Below are 14,895 nucleotides of genomic sequence, written 5' to 3' on the forward strand. Positions count from 1 at the left end.
CCAAAAGTTCTAGCAAATTTTAAACTATTAAAGTAAATTCATTATTAATAATATAGTAGTTTATTGCTAATTGGTAGATTTGGGACCAGAACTCAGTTCTTCTAATTCCAAGCCCATTTTTCTTATAAAATATTATGATGCCCACTGTTATTATAAATTTCACTTATGATAATACTAAAAATTAATTTGATCAAGAGAATTTTTAAAAATTTTACTTACTATTTTGCAAACCATAACAATTTCTACAGTGGAAAATCTTATCAAAACTATCTGGCAGTTGAGAAATAATAATTATTTTATAGCTGGTCTCAATCTAGCATTTTAAGACATACAAATCACTTTATATATATTATTTTATTCTAGTTCACAACAATCATGTAAAGTAGGTACTTCTATTTTACAAATGAAGAAATTGAGGCACAGCAAGATTAAGTGGCTTAATTGTAATCAAATTGATCATAAGTGACAGAGTGCCAACTGAACCTATGTCTAGAATATTCTTCTAGTACAGTATAAAAAGTTATAGTCATTCTTTACCTTTTACCATCAAAACCAAAAATGACAGCAGTAACACATCACTTTGCCAAAGTAAAATTTTTCATTTAAAAAATGATATCTTTTTTGGCAGCCTCCCCAAAAGAGCAATGGAACCAGTTCACCCTTCCCTACAAACTAGCTCACTTACTATGAAATAAATGAAGCCAGCATATATTGATATTCCCTCTAGATGAATCTGTAAGGTGATTTTTTTTAAATACCATGGAATACACATAAAGCTGGTGTTTTCACATGTGTTTTCCAGCTGAAAATTTTCCTTTACTTGAATTCTGAGTATATATATAAATGATCAGGATTATCTATCTGATTTTAACAGGGTATGTGAGCATGTGTTCCACATCTATAGCAAAAAAATAAGCTTATCCCATATAAGGAAAGGTGATGGACAAGTCTCTTGGAATGAAAGGTGAATGCATTCTTCAAAGGTCATTCCCACCTAAGTTTATTCTCCACCTGTATAGTGCCTCTTTGGTAGAGTTTCCAGTTCTAACATTCACCATTAACTGTAGCTTTGATAATTTTATCTTGTCCTGCACACAACTCATCAGGAGCTTCTGTTTGCAATAATGGTCACTTAACTACTCATACTTCTGGAAAGTCTTAACAGAATTGACAACATTTTCATATTGATTATAATTGAACATACTGCCACTGGAAAGCTGAATAATAAATAATTGACTACAATATCTAAGAAGGGATGTTTTGCTCTTTGGGGGGGGGTTTCTTTAGATTCTTCTTAAAGCAACAGGAATTTTATTAATGACAGTGAATGTCAATTTGTTATCTATTCCTTGTTTTATTGATTATTTATTAATTATTTTGTCACCAATATAAGTGCCAGAATATTTGATCAATTAATATCTATTGATTAGATCTCCAAAAGAGCAGCCAGATATATCCTCTCATCCCATGCAGATTGGTTTCATGTCCCATCCTGGGAGTCCACTTAATGTGCTAGAGATATTCCTCCAGTCCATTTGCCAGTGGATCACTAATAAAATAATATTAATCAGCAGATTTTTATATAGATTCCTATATAATAACCTAGCTATTATCTAGGAGGTGTTTGAAAGTTAAATCATTCCTCTAAAACCAACTCAGACAATTGTGTGCTTTGAAGCCTCAGGTTTGAAGTAGATTACATTTTATGTGATTTTTAGATCAACTTCCAATCAACCAACACACATTTATTCCCCACCAAGTATTTGCAAAGCAATATACTAGGTACTATACTGGGATAACCAAGAAAAAAATGACTGTCCATATTTTCATATATTTTTAAATATTAGAGGAAACATTGAAAAATGTTTCTTGTGACCTATTGCTATTCCTTCACTTCGTTGAAATTAATAAAGAAAATGAGCGTAAAGTGTTGGATGTTGCCTTGACTGACAGTGACATCATGGTGACATAGCCAATCCCTGGGAATACAACTCCTAGAAGACTAAGCTTTGTAAAGTTCCCTCAGTGTAGCCCAGTGGGTCACAAGAATAGTAGTAATATGCTCCTGAAAGCTTTTGCTTTATATCTCTTTGGAGACTGGATCTGCAATTTTTTTCTTTTAGATTTTTACAAGGCAGTGGGGTTAAGTGATTTTCCAAAGGTCACACAGCTAGGTGTCTGAGGTCAGATTTGAACTCAGGGCCTCCTGACTCCAGGGCCGGTGCTCTCATGGCTCCACCTAGCTGCCCTGCAATTTCTTTGGTATAGCATACACCCATTGAAAAAGTCCTTCTACCAAACTAAATTGACACATGCTCTGAAAATTATAAAGATTTGTCTGAGCACATTGAGAGATTAAGAAAAGGAATAATAATTTATTAAGCACTTTGATAAGGGCTAATCTCATTTGATTCTCACAACAACCCAATGAAACAGGCAGCACTATGATTCATTCCCATATCATAGTTGAGTAAACTAAGCCAGAGGTTGAGTAACATGCCAGGCATCGCTCAGTCAGGAGTATCAGAAGCAATACTTAAACCCAAATCTTCCTCACTCCAAGATCAGCTCTCTGTGTCTTTGCCATTCTTCCCTCTACCCTAGCAAGAATCAACCATGATTCTTATTCATGGTCAAAAAAAATAGATAACTAGGTAGATACATACATGAATATATGCATATATAGATATATATCCATAGATATATAGATATAGATATATATACATACATAGATAGATAGATTTTCATGACTCCAAGATAAGCTTTCTGTGTCCTTTGCCATTCTTCCTAATAACCTAGCAAGAATCAACTATGATTCTTATTCATGGCGAGAGAGAGAGAGAGAGATGAATGAATAAATAAATAAAAATAATGTACATTTAGCACATTCTTGTCATCTTTTTTTTAAAAGACTGTTGTACAGCAAGGAACCAGGGAGTTAAGAATTCTGGAAGTTCTATTTTATCAGCCACAAACATGCTAAAACCCTGGAAGGCCCCATTTCACTCCTCAATCCCCAAACCATGGAATTCAAGTGGGCTCTAAATCTGGCAAATTCCCACCCCAACCAAAGTAACCATACAGGCAAAAAGGGAAAGAGAGCAGAATCCAAGTGGTAAAACAACCACCAGCCTGCCAGCCTAAAGCCTCAAAGTGGTTTGCAATTTACCAACCAAGTGATTATTTGTTACTCTTTTTGCTTCTACTCATGTTTCACTTTTCACATTCACGAGCAATAATTTAGGTTTTTAAATTCCAATGGTTGCTTCAATTACTGGCAGGAGCTGGTTTTTGGCTTTTGAGAGACGTAGTCTCCTCTGCATGTGTGCCCATAAAACATTAAATGAGAATTACATATGTGTACAAAGATGAAGTTAGGAGCCGAGGGCTGAGCTTAGGATGCCAAAGTTCCTAAAGTGCTCTACTAAAACTCATTAAACAAATCATTTCATCTCTGTGCCTCAGTTCCCCTCAAACTCTCACATGACACAGCCCATTTCATACAGTGAGGGTCACACAAATAACTAGTTTCTCATGTGAAAAATATAAACGGGGAGGGGAAACATTTAAGTTACTAATTATATTTTCCTGTACTCACACATTTCCCATCTGGATTGACTATAAATTGACTCTCTTTCCAGAGTTCATGAGAAAATAGATGTGTCGTTCTCTCTCGTTTCTATTTATCCCAAGTCTAGTTAGTCTGGTTGATTTGGAATTCTAAGCAGAAAATGGGTGTACTGGCAGACAAATAGTTTCACAGTCAACTTGTTTTGCTGAATTCCTTGTAAATGAGGTTGTAGTTTATTACTGAGGATCCCTCACTTACCACAACTTCCTCAGGTATCACGTAGTTAAAGGAAAAATGTTCACAGCTGACATTGCGCGCGCACACACACACACACACACACACACACACACACTTATACCCCTTTCCTGCTCTGGCTGATTCATGAGCTGAAAGTGCAAGTGTGATAAGGGCCTTCAGAAAATTATTAATGAGGAAGCTATTTAGAACAATGCTGTCTATGGTTATGTTTCTTTCATTTTAAAAACTAACAACACAAGGTCATTGTACTAAAATAAGCCTTCTGAAAACTAGCACTTGTCTGTCATTGGGAATTTTTTGTTTTGATCAAGACCTTAGGTTCTCCTATGGAGAACAGGGAAGAAAGAGAGACAGAGAGACAGAGAAAGAGAGAGAAATCCAGAGACAGAGAAGGACAGAGAGAGATGGGGAGGGAAGGGAAAAGGGAGAAAGGGAAAAAGAGGAAAGAGAAAGAGAGAGAAAAATGAAAGTGGAGTAGATGGATAAAGAAGAGAGATGAGAAGGGGAGAGAGGGAGGGAGGGAGGGATGGAGAGAGAGAGAGAGAGAGAGAGAGAGAGAGAGAGAGAGAGAGAGAGAGAGAGAGAGAGAGAGAGAGACTTGGAAAGTACATCAAGAACATCGACAGGATTGCTGAGAGATATCTTAGTAGAATTCAAGGTAAACATGGTCTAAATCACCTGCTTTAGGAAGATAAGTCCTCCGAGTTCTGTAAGCTAAATGTACACTGCTGAAATGTGATTGAAAAGTTTGTGATGTGAAGACTGAAAATCACGAGGAGAAGGCAGACAGCATTTAATCTTTTGTTGGATGACAATTCAAGATAGACTGATAGAGATACCTGAGACCTGATAAAACAGTCAATATTGTCGATGGTAGATATTTGCGGGAAACAGACACTTGAAACACAGGGGTAAAAACAGAAAGCAGTTCTATATTGTCATTCTGCTCTCAGCTCCTTGCTAAGGAAGGCAAGACCTCTATTTTGCTATTTTGTGTGATCATGCTACAGATGGCAAAAACATCCAAATCTTAAACAGATTGCACTAATCACACACAGACACACACACAAACACATACATACTCACACACATGTTCTCCAGCCACACCATTTTTCCATGGAGTAGAACACATTAAGCAACCCTAAAAAATGGAAATAAATGGGACTCTTTAAAAAGGAACTCTCCTCTTCAAGAAAAGCCAAAAATGAAGAAAAAGATTTTCCTATCGAGTCTGCTATTCATAGATTCTCAGTTCTTAAAAAAAAATGCAAAGACAAAATAAAACAAAGCCCATGAAGGGAAATCACCAGTTGTAGCAGGAGTAGAATTCACACACCTGCAGAGAGAAGAAAAAGATAAGAATGTCCCTATGCTTCTGAGCCCGGGGAGGATATACATGGGTGCTTACACCATTTCTTCTGCCTGAGGACTCATACAGAAGAGATTTTTATGAATGTTTTATTCTTATTGGATTTTTTCTTATTAAAAAATAATAATAATTTACCAGGCTTTTCTCCTCAACCAAATTTCCAAGCATCATAGAATTCAAGTCAGTAAAAGAAAAGATGTTCAAAATGAGTATGGATGGGAACCATCTTTCCCATGCACTCTTTATTAGAGAAAACTATGCCATATAGCCATTTGTGTTGGAAACTCTTCATTTAATTCCTCTCTTTTGTATATATTTCCTTCTGTCCTGTATTTCTGTCAGTTTTTGCTGGGAAGTTTTTCCCCCCCTTTTTTCCTTGACGCTTGTTGCTGTATGTCGCCACCTGCTGGAATAATGGGAGTATTTTTCAAATTATATAATGCAGAAAAGGTACTGTATCTTCTGCTATATCTATTTTAATTTTATAAAAGAAAATACATTATAAACATGAAGAATTCATTTAAATTTACAAATTTTATTTTATATCTGATGTACACATATGCTTTTATCAAATGGATATCTGCATAATCACTAAAGAAAAGGGGATATTTTATTAACATTGGATTTTTTATCATAAATAACTCCATTTTAGGGAAATAGAGTTTTGATACATGCCCTTAATTCACATTGGTGATTAAAACACTATCACCTAAATATGGGATATAAATTCTACTTAAGAACCTCTAAATAATGACTAGAACAATTACTAGATATGCTTTATAATTTTTCAGCATTTTCACATAAATCCCTAATTGTATCTCTATAGAATATAGGGAATATAGTTTTATGAATCCTGCATATTCTGAAAGATAGCCATCCTAGTCTTCCATTTGTATGAAAACTGCATATTGTTTACCTGATAGATCAGGAACTCACAGTCTATTGGGTAAATTCATATTTTGGCACTCTTTAAAAAGTGGATTATTATTGACCCAATAGACCATAGCAGTTCCAAAGAAGCCATTACTGCCTATTGTGTAAATCCTTCATGGTGCATGTTTTATTGACCCTTTGGAGCCATCATGGTCTGTCTTGTCAATCTAGCTGCCATGCCAATGTACCAAATACATGTGTTGGAAATGCTTAGGAAATGAAGTCGGTGGTCCAATGATCCTTATTCTCCAGAAAGCCACATTTACAAAAGGACGTTTCCTCTAAGCTGTTTTTATTTTTCCTCACAGATCTAGAATTTCTCTTTCTCCATCTCTACAAATAGATGATAAAATTGGAATCTGAACAATGAAAAAAAATTGCTTGATTTCTGAAAGACAGGAAAGCACATTTTAATTTAAGGGTCATCTTGTACTTTGCATAGAATAGTATTCTGAGCAATATATAGTAGAACTAGTTCCCATGATGCCAGTAGCAGACCCAAGAAAAATACTCTAATTAAGCTGGTACACCATTCTCTAGTAAGTATACAAGCCATGCAAATAAACATTGTTGGGGAGGAGTGGGGGTAGAGTAAGGGAGAGGACTTGCTTTACTCCACAAAGTCAAACCATAGGGAAAAAAAAAAAAAAAAGTAGTTCATTTGTGAAATACAAAGGAAACTTCCGAAGGCACAGGCTATAATATTGATATTTCCTTTTCTCTAGCTAGCAGTGCTTACTTCCATGAAAGGTGTACCCTCGATCTCTTCTAGGCAGCAGTGAAGATTCCTCAGTGGGTGAGTTATTCCAACTAAGGGGGGGGGGGGGAAGCACTCATGGTACAATGAGAGGTTTGGGGTTTTAGAATTTTTTTTACCTCAAGGTCTATAAAATATATCTGCCAAGCTGTACTAATGTTTAGTTTAGAGGTCAACAATTCATTTCTTGTATAGAAAAATCATAAAACATTCAACTTGGGTGCTTCCAAACTTTATCACATCCCTACCACCACCTCCCCAGAAATGTCATTTTTACTCATACTAATTTGGACCATGAATAGAAATTATTGCCCCAAATATCTTTAAATCCTATAATGACAGGACAAATGGAGAGTTCTAACTCTTGCACTGGTTAGGTGAAGACTACAAATATTTGTGGTAACAAAACATATAAACCACTCTGAAGGAAGGGGCAATGTTCATACTGTATTCACTGACCCACAACTGCATTGTTTCAAATAGTTTACTGACAATAGAGCTGCATGTTTGGTAATAACCATGATCCAGCGGTGCAAAAGAAGTTCACAGAATCTCAGGAAGGTGAATGACTCAAGTGATCACCTGATCTAGAGGTTCTTAACCTTTTTATTGTGACGTGGACTTCTTTGATAGTGTGGGAAAGACTATGAACCTCTTCTCCAGCAAATGTTTTCAAATGTAGAAACTATATAGAGATTACAAAAGAAATTGATTATACTGAAATACAGTAGTCAACAATTTTTTTTAAGTTAAGTTTCAGCAAACCAGATTCAGAACCTTTTATCTAGACCATTTTTTTTAATCTTCAGGCAGGAATTCAATTAAGCCACTAAGGATGCTGGTCTTTATCTTGTGCCTTTGGACCACTCCCTGCATAGTACAAAACCACTGATAGAAATCAGCAGCCATTGCAGAAACATACTCCAATAAGCACCAGGTCAGAAAGGACCAACCGCATCATTATAGCCACCTGGAGCCGGCTCAGGAACTGCAGATGATCAGTAAAGGGTTAAAATGCAAAAGCAGGCTGCCTGGAAGGGACCAGCTGAAACAAATCAGCTGGGATCTCCCAAGTGCTGCCTCTTCGACATTAACCCCCTATAACAAACTGAATAGCCAGGGAAACGGAATTGCCTTTTTACCTCTCTGATATATTTATGTAATGAATACATGGACACTTACATTTCACTTCATTGTAACCCATACCTTGGCTTCAGGCTTTGAGTAAAAAGTTCTCTCTTCAAATACAACAGCTTATGATGTGATCATGTTATTTTCTCCGTCCTATGCCCAAACGCTGGTTTTCCTGCTTGGATTTTTTTTTAAATATCTATTTACATCAACACACTCTCAACACAAAAGACCATACATGTTGAGGATCGTGATTCTTGCTAAGGGAATCCTAGGAAACACGCGGCATTGAAATCGAAAACACCCTCTGGTTTTTTTAAGTCTCCTCTTGCCAAGCCAAGGTTGAGGTCACTGAAGGGCCAGAATGATGAAATTCCACCTCCAGCTGCCGGCACTGTACCTATCTCTGGCATCAACAGGGAGCTCCTGTCTGCAGGGCAGCCGTGTCCCTTTCATTCTCACAAGAGTAAATATTTACTCACCTATTAACCAACAGGAAAACAAAATTCCACTCATTCTTCTAACTCTCAGAGAAGAAAGGGAGAGAAAATAGAATTTCATGGCTTGGAATAAAATTGAACTTTTGAGAAATCCCCCCCCCCTTTTTTAATACCTTCTCTTTCGCCCTGCTTTATTTTGAATTCTGGCATAGTCAGCACCCGAGGAAATTGGCCTTCTCTGTCACCAACAAGCATTTTAGTGTTTGGCAAAGTTCGGATTTCAGCTCTATCCGGCGACAGCTAAATTGAAGAGTTACAGAACTAGTGGAGAATGCAAGGGAAATTCTGCAGGCAATTTCACATAATCCACATTTCTAAAGGATTCTGTGCCCATGGTGTGATATGCAGAGTACATCCACCTACGGTATGTAGTTACAAATGTGTTTATGCCATCAATAAATCATATTTCTAACACTGTACTAATTACAGGAGCAACAATGCGTATAATAAAAAGTTTATACCTATCGTTGCTTTGCAGACACCCCCTCTGGGATGGTATTAAGCTTATTCATGATTTCTGATTGTGAAGACATGCATCCAAAACACGATTTTAATTTTAATGCCAAACATGAGTGCAAATCTTTCAGGAATCAGACAAGGTACATCCTTTTGAATCAATTCTGGTCAGACTCAACTTTTTTATAACTCATCTGCAAGTCGGCAAGGGAGGACCAAACTGACACCCAAGCAAACTAAAACCTGCAACAGGAAGAGCATTTGTGAAGGGTCCCTCTTTCAGGAGAAAGAAAAGTAAGGACTTTTATGAAACTATTCCTGATGGGGGGAAAATGCTTGATTAATACAGCACAACCCTGTCTGGAATCGAAAATCACTCCATGTGTTCACTGATGTACGGTTAATGCAAACTTAGCATAACAATGCAAAATACATCGCAGAAACCTCTTCCCACTCCCTGAAGATGATTCATTAAAACTGAATTCAACAAGAATGGTGTCCTAGAATTCTATTTCACAATTCTATATGGTAGGCAGTGTAAAAAGGTGGCATTTTCTTATTCTCCTAAGCTTGATTTTTAGGCTTGCATTCAGATAAACAATGCACTTAATGTTTTTTGAAAGGTGTTTGAACCAGTCTTTTTTATGTGTGTGTGTGTGTGGGGGGGGTAAATCTGGAGAACAACAGAGAACAGGCTCTAGGGAGCCCAAGATAGATAGGAACTTAGTATCAGAAAAAAATCTTAGTCTGAGTATTTTTATTCCCATTTTTGTTTCTACATCTGCTAGTATTTTTTTTCAAGTAATTTTGCTGCATACAGATTTTTCAAAGTGTTTGGAATCTTCAGACTTTATAGATATCAGGAAAAGATGTTATAAATATAATACCTATCCAAAATGTTAAACTCACTTCCTGATTAGCAGATAGAGGAATTTAGAATGTTCAGATCTCTAACTTAGAAAAGAAAGCTAAATAAGTATTCCTTCTCATGACATCTGTGCCAAGGGACAGCTTCTCTTGCAACCCATAAAGTAGAGGATGAAAGACACAGCCCCAGCTTGACTCTCTCAGTTGTAGCCTCTATCTGTCAGAGCTCATCCAGGTCAGGAATAAGGATTGCACCCTGTCCTCACATTATGCACATTTTGTTGGTTCGAGTTGTAGCAAAAGAAGAATAGATGGAATGGAAGGGGCAGCCAGGCATCTTAAAACAGTGAAAAGTGAACTCCTACACATGGTAGCCCCACTCTCAAAGTAGTTCATGGCAAGTACATTCACAAAATCACCTTATTAACCCTAGACCCAGAGACCCATCCAGGGAGTGGGACTGAGAAACAAGCCAGTTAAGAACTGGTTTAACCTTAACTGGTTTGAACCTTCCCTCTTGAGAATTACCTTATTCAGGAATAATCTCAATGCTTGAAAATAACAAATGGGCAATAGTTCATAATCAACTGTGCAGGTATTTAATTCATGACATCTAATCTAACATTTTCATTATTAATTTTATTTTTAAGACATAATATACACATAAGATATAAAACAATAAGCATATATAGCTAAAACTCATGACTGTCAGATAGTCACATAGCTCTCTTATTCCAGAGAGGAAGCCTGAATCATCTAAACTAACCAATACTGTTTTCTACAGTGTTAGAATTTTGTCATTGCTTCTGTGGTTGCTGTGTGTGTGTGTGTGTGTATTTTAAACTCTTTGGAAAGTAAAAAAACATAATCCAACCTCGGGAGCTATTGAGTTGTGAAGTTCTGGTTATCTCTGGCCTAGCTGAGGCCAAGATGCCAGGAAGGATGCCTTGAGACCTCCCAACTGGAGCTGGCTCTGAGCTTCTACCACAAAAGGAAAACTAGTAGCAAGAAAATGTTTGATGACTTTCTGTTTCTCTATGACAGGCAACATCATTTATGATCCATTATGTAATGACACAGGCGTTATAAATTGAAAAAATGTCTTGTAAGATGTTGTAAATAAACATTTCTGGTGAACAAACAGGAAGCAAAAACATTGTTGTTAAGGCAAAAGGATTGGGGTTAGATTCTTGAAATCAGAAATGATCCCTTACTTTTCCTTCCCAGCCCCCACTCCAATTTACAGTAAAACATGTTAAGCAAAAATTACTCTACTACTCACAATTTCCTTTCTTCCTTTCTTTATACAGTTATAGTGACAGAACACCCTGTTTTATTTCACTAACAAAAAGAAGAGAGAAATAAAGAGAAAGGGGGAAACATTAAAAAAAGAAGAAGAAAAAGGGAAGAGGATGGAATTAGACCCACCTGAAAAATCCTTCAGGATGAAGACTATCAGTTAGACTTTAAAAAAAAAAGCTCAATATACCCCCACAGTATTTATTTCATGTGTTTAAAACAATCTTATATCTAGTGTATCTTCTTTTTCAAAGGAAGATTTCAAATGCCTTTACCATGTGCCAGTGGGCTCATAAATGAAGCAAACAGTCAAATTGTACCATTTACAGGGTCTCTTCTTTTCTATGTTATTTCTTTTCCTCCTTTATAACCTGAATTTCTAACCTATTTTCAACATGCCACTTCCCCTCCACATTAAGAGAAGGCAAATTCTTTTTTTTTTCTTTTCTCTGTCTCTTTTTTTTTCCCCTTCACTAGATGAACTTTAAATGCAATAGTGTGCTCATCCTGACTGACCCCGCCTGCTGTGAATAATTGTCTAGAGTAGAATAGAAGAATCTAAGAGCTTTTGTGAAGGGGAATAGAGAAGACAGACATTATTATGATTTTGAATCTGAAGCGTACTTCTTTTCTTTTTTGGGGGGGAGGAGAGTCTAACAGCTGTTTCCCATCACAACTGGTGTTTGAAAGACATTGCAAAAATGAGTGTATCAGTATCACAATTAGTTTCACAGGCGGCTAATAACTTACTTGCCAGCCATGCCTGATTTAATCAGGACAGTCCTGATTTATGGGTGTTTGTCCCAGTGTCCGATTTTCTCTGCCAGGTCCATCAGGAGATGCTTGTACCCTGCTCCAGAATCATTGCTGTAGGTAGGAGCAAACTGCTGATCAAGTGACAGAGAGAAGAACTAGAACCACAGTTTCCTTCCCAAACTAAAGAAACCTTGTCAACAGCGGTGTGCCACCCCAGCCTGAAACCACTCCTTCTCTCCCCACTCCCTCTCTCCCTCTCTCCCTCTCTCCCTCTCTCCCTCTCTCCCTCTCTCCCTCTCTCCCTCCCTCCCTCTCTCCCTCTCTCCCTCTCTCCCTCTCTCCCTCTCTCCCTCTCTCCCCCTCTCTCTTCCTCTCTTTGAGGAGTGGCTACTCTTCTATATTCCCCTCCCCTCCTTTCACTGTCCCTCCACCCCCTTTTCAGCAAAGAGGTCAAAGATAGTTCCAGCTTTACATTAGTTCAGACATGCAAGCCCCAAGCCTTTGCTGGGGAGTCTGCTGTCAATGGTGCCAAATTATGCGTGTCTAGTTTTTGTGATGTGATCTACTACTGTTCATTAGGGACTGAGCTGAGACCATCCAACTCATTTTTCTTAGGACCGCAAGCTGGTCTGGAGGGAGTCCCAGCGGTGAGAGGCCGATTCGTTCTTTGCTCACTCAGCAACTTGGGCTTCATGTTTTTTTTTGAGAAAAAATTTCATGCAAAACCTGACTGTTCAACATAGAACTTAATAGATCATATTTAGCACTAATGAAGTATAAGGATGCCGTGGAAACAATAGCAACTGTGAAATATTTTTACATGTGTGCTAGATTAGGGCTGCATTGGCCATTTTGAAGGGGCAGTGGCTTCCATAATGAAGTACATAAAAATAAATCAAAAAGAGATTGAGATTTCAAAAGTTCCTATCAAAAAGTCCACAGATTATCAGAGTCTGCATGACTCAATTATACATCAAAACTTTTCTCTTTCATACACTCACACACTCATTAATGAAATTCACATTTATAATACTAATAATAACATCATTTAGGGTTTTTATGTGTTTTTTCCAAAATAATTTTGGATGTTATAATATTTGGGATGATCAGTGAAATGTCATGAAATCTCATAAACAAGGAGCAGAGTCATTAGAGTGAGCCCCCTCAGCCGGTATGGGCATGCACCACAACCATATACAGCCTTCTAACTGTATGCACATTCTTGGCAACTCTCCAATGGGTGTCCAAACAGTAGACTAGAGAATGACCTTTTTCAGATGGGAGGGGGAGGTAGAGGTTGGAAGCTGTAGCAGGGGAATGAGTATAGTAGCCCTGCAAGGGTTTTATGGCATCTGAGTCCCCCCCTGTATCACCACTTAACTTTGTGAGAGCATTAATCCCTGGTGGCAAAAGTCTTGCCCTACAATTTACTGAGCAAGCCACAAGGCTGCCAGTCAGACAAAGACCAGAACAGACAGGGTTTTACACCACACTGCTGAAGGTAAGAAAATATTACCAGCAATCCATCTCCACAAAGTGTTTTTGAGTTAGACAACTATTTTCACTCTTATTTTCCAGATAGCCAAATTGAAACAAAGGTGGCAAAGATGCCAATCATGCCTACCCATGTAGGCAATTGTTATTAGCTCTTATTTTTCACAGCCCTATGAAGTTAATCGCCACTATTATTTGCTTTTATAGAGGAGAGAATTTTTGCAAACATCTCTAGAGGTTAGTAACGGCACAGACTTTTAGCAGTACAATAAGAATACAAAGGCATATATACATTATCATACCAATAACCTTTCATATATATGACGTTAAGCAGTTATAAATGACAACTGAAGAAAAAAACCTTAGTGTAGTTACCAACAGCAATCAAGATCTGTTAGCAATTACCAAAATTAAAACAAAAAAAATCTGTTCTCATCACAATATTAAGAATGACCTACACAGCTTTTCAATCTACTTTGCCTACTATTTCATCCACACATGAAAAATGGGTATTTCTCTAATATGACTCATTTTATTGTCAATTTAACCTTTGTCTTGCTACCATGTTTTTTGTGTTCTTCACTGGTAAAGGAAAAGAAATGGTAATTTCATATTAAGATTCATTGAACATAAATTCACCTCAAAAATTTTTCTTAAAAAATACTATTTTAAAACAGAGAATAACATTTTCCCACCAAATGCCAAAGGACAGCAAGGCTTAAAGAATTGTCACCCTTCTGCAAATTGTGTTTGGCATTTTTCTTACATTCCTCATAATTTTTTTTTCTGTTTATACAAAAGACAAACCAAGTTCAGCTGTTACAGTGAAGCCCAGTAATGAGACTCATTGAGCAGTTAACATGCATACATACACACATACACACACACACACACACACACACACACACGGAGAAAATAAAAAAGAAAAGTGACAGTCTATCCATCTCACTTGGCATGTTTATATGTCCTTTTTAACCAAAAAAAAAACCTGTTTACAAAGTGAAGTGTCAGTAACATTGTGTAAAGGAACACTTATCTGGGAAACTTTGATCTTTCTCTGAAGCACCATTACTCTGAGACTGAAAGGATAATGGCTCTTTGGTGGGGTGGGGGTGGGGATGGGTAGTTTTCCAAGAAAAAAAAGAAAAAGAAAGTTTATTGTGCTATTGAGAGGATGCATTTAGAAATATCTTGAAAGACCCCACAAAACTAGCCATGGTTGAACCTTTGGCAATTTCACCCCACTTATCAGTCCAGGACAATGTCTGTAGGAAAAAAAAGTGGATTTTGCAAAGAGATAAGCCTGGGTTACCTCACTTATTTAGGTAATGGATACATTAATGCAAGTGAGATCTAAACCAGTTACACAGTCTCCTTATTGCCTCCAAAATTCTAATGCATACAAAACTCAAATCACTTCCGTTATGAGTTATGATGAATACTGAACTGTCAAGTTGATTATCTTCATTTTTTTTAAGATATAGAAATCAGTCCTGTGAAATGT

At 37.2% G+C, this 14,895-nt stretch overlaps 1 long non-coding RNA gene across 1 annotated transcript in view; it reads right to left on the reverse strand.

Moving 5' to 3' along the window:
* The window catches only part of LOC141501071 (uncharacterized), a 133,508-nt gene extending 124,981 nt beyond the window's left edge, over positions 1-8,527 (reverse strand). The window contains exon 1 of the long non-coding RNA XR_012472127.1: positions 8,095-8,527. This is a non-coding gene — a long non-coding RNA (uncharacterized LOC141501071). The remainder of the gene's footprint in view (positions 1-8,094) is intronic.
* Positions 8,528-14,895: the final 6,368 nt, after the last annotated feature.

This window comes from Macrotis lagotis, chromosome X, assembly GCF_037893015.1.
Source record: "Macrotis lagotis isolate mMagLag1 chromosome X, bilby.v1.9.chrom.fasta, whole genome shotgun sequence".
Lineage (NCBI taxonomy): Eukaryota > Metazoa > Chordata > Mammalia > Peramelemorphia > Peramelidae > Macrotis > Macrotis lagotis.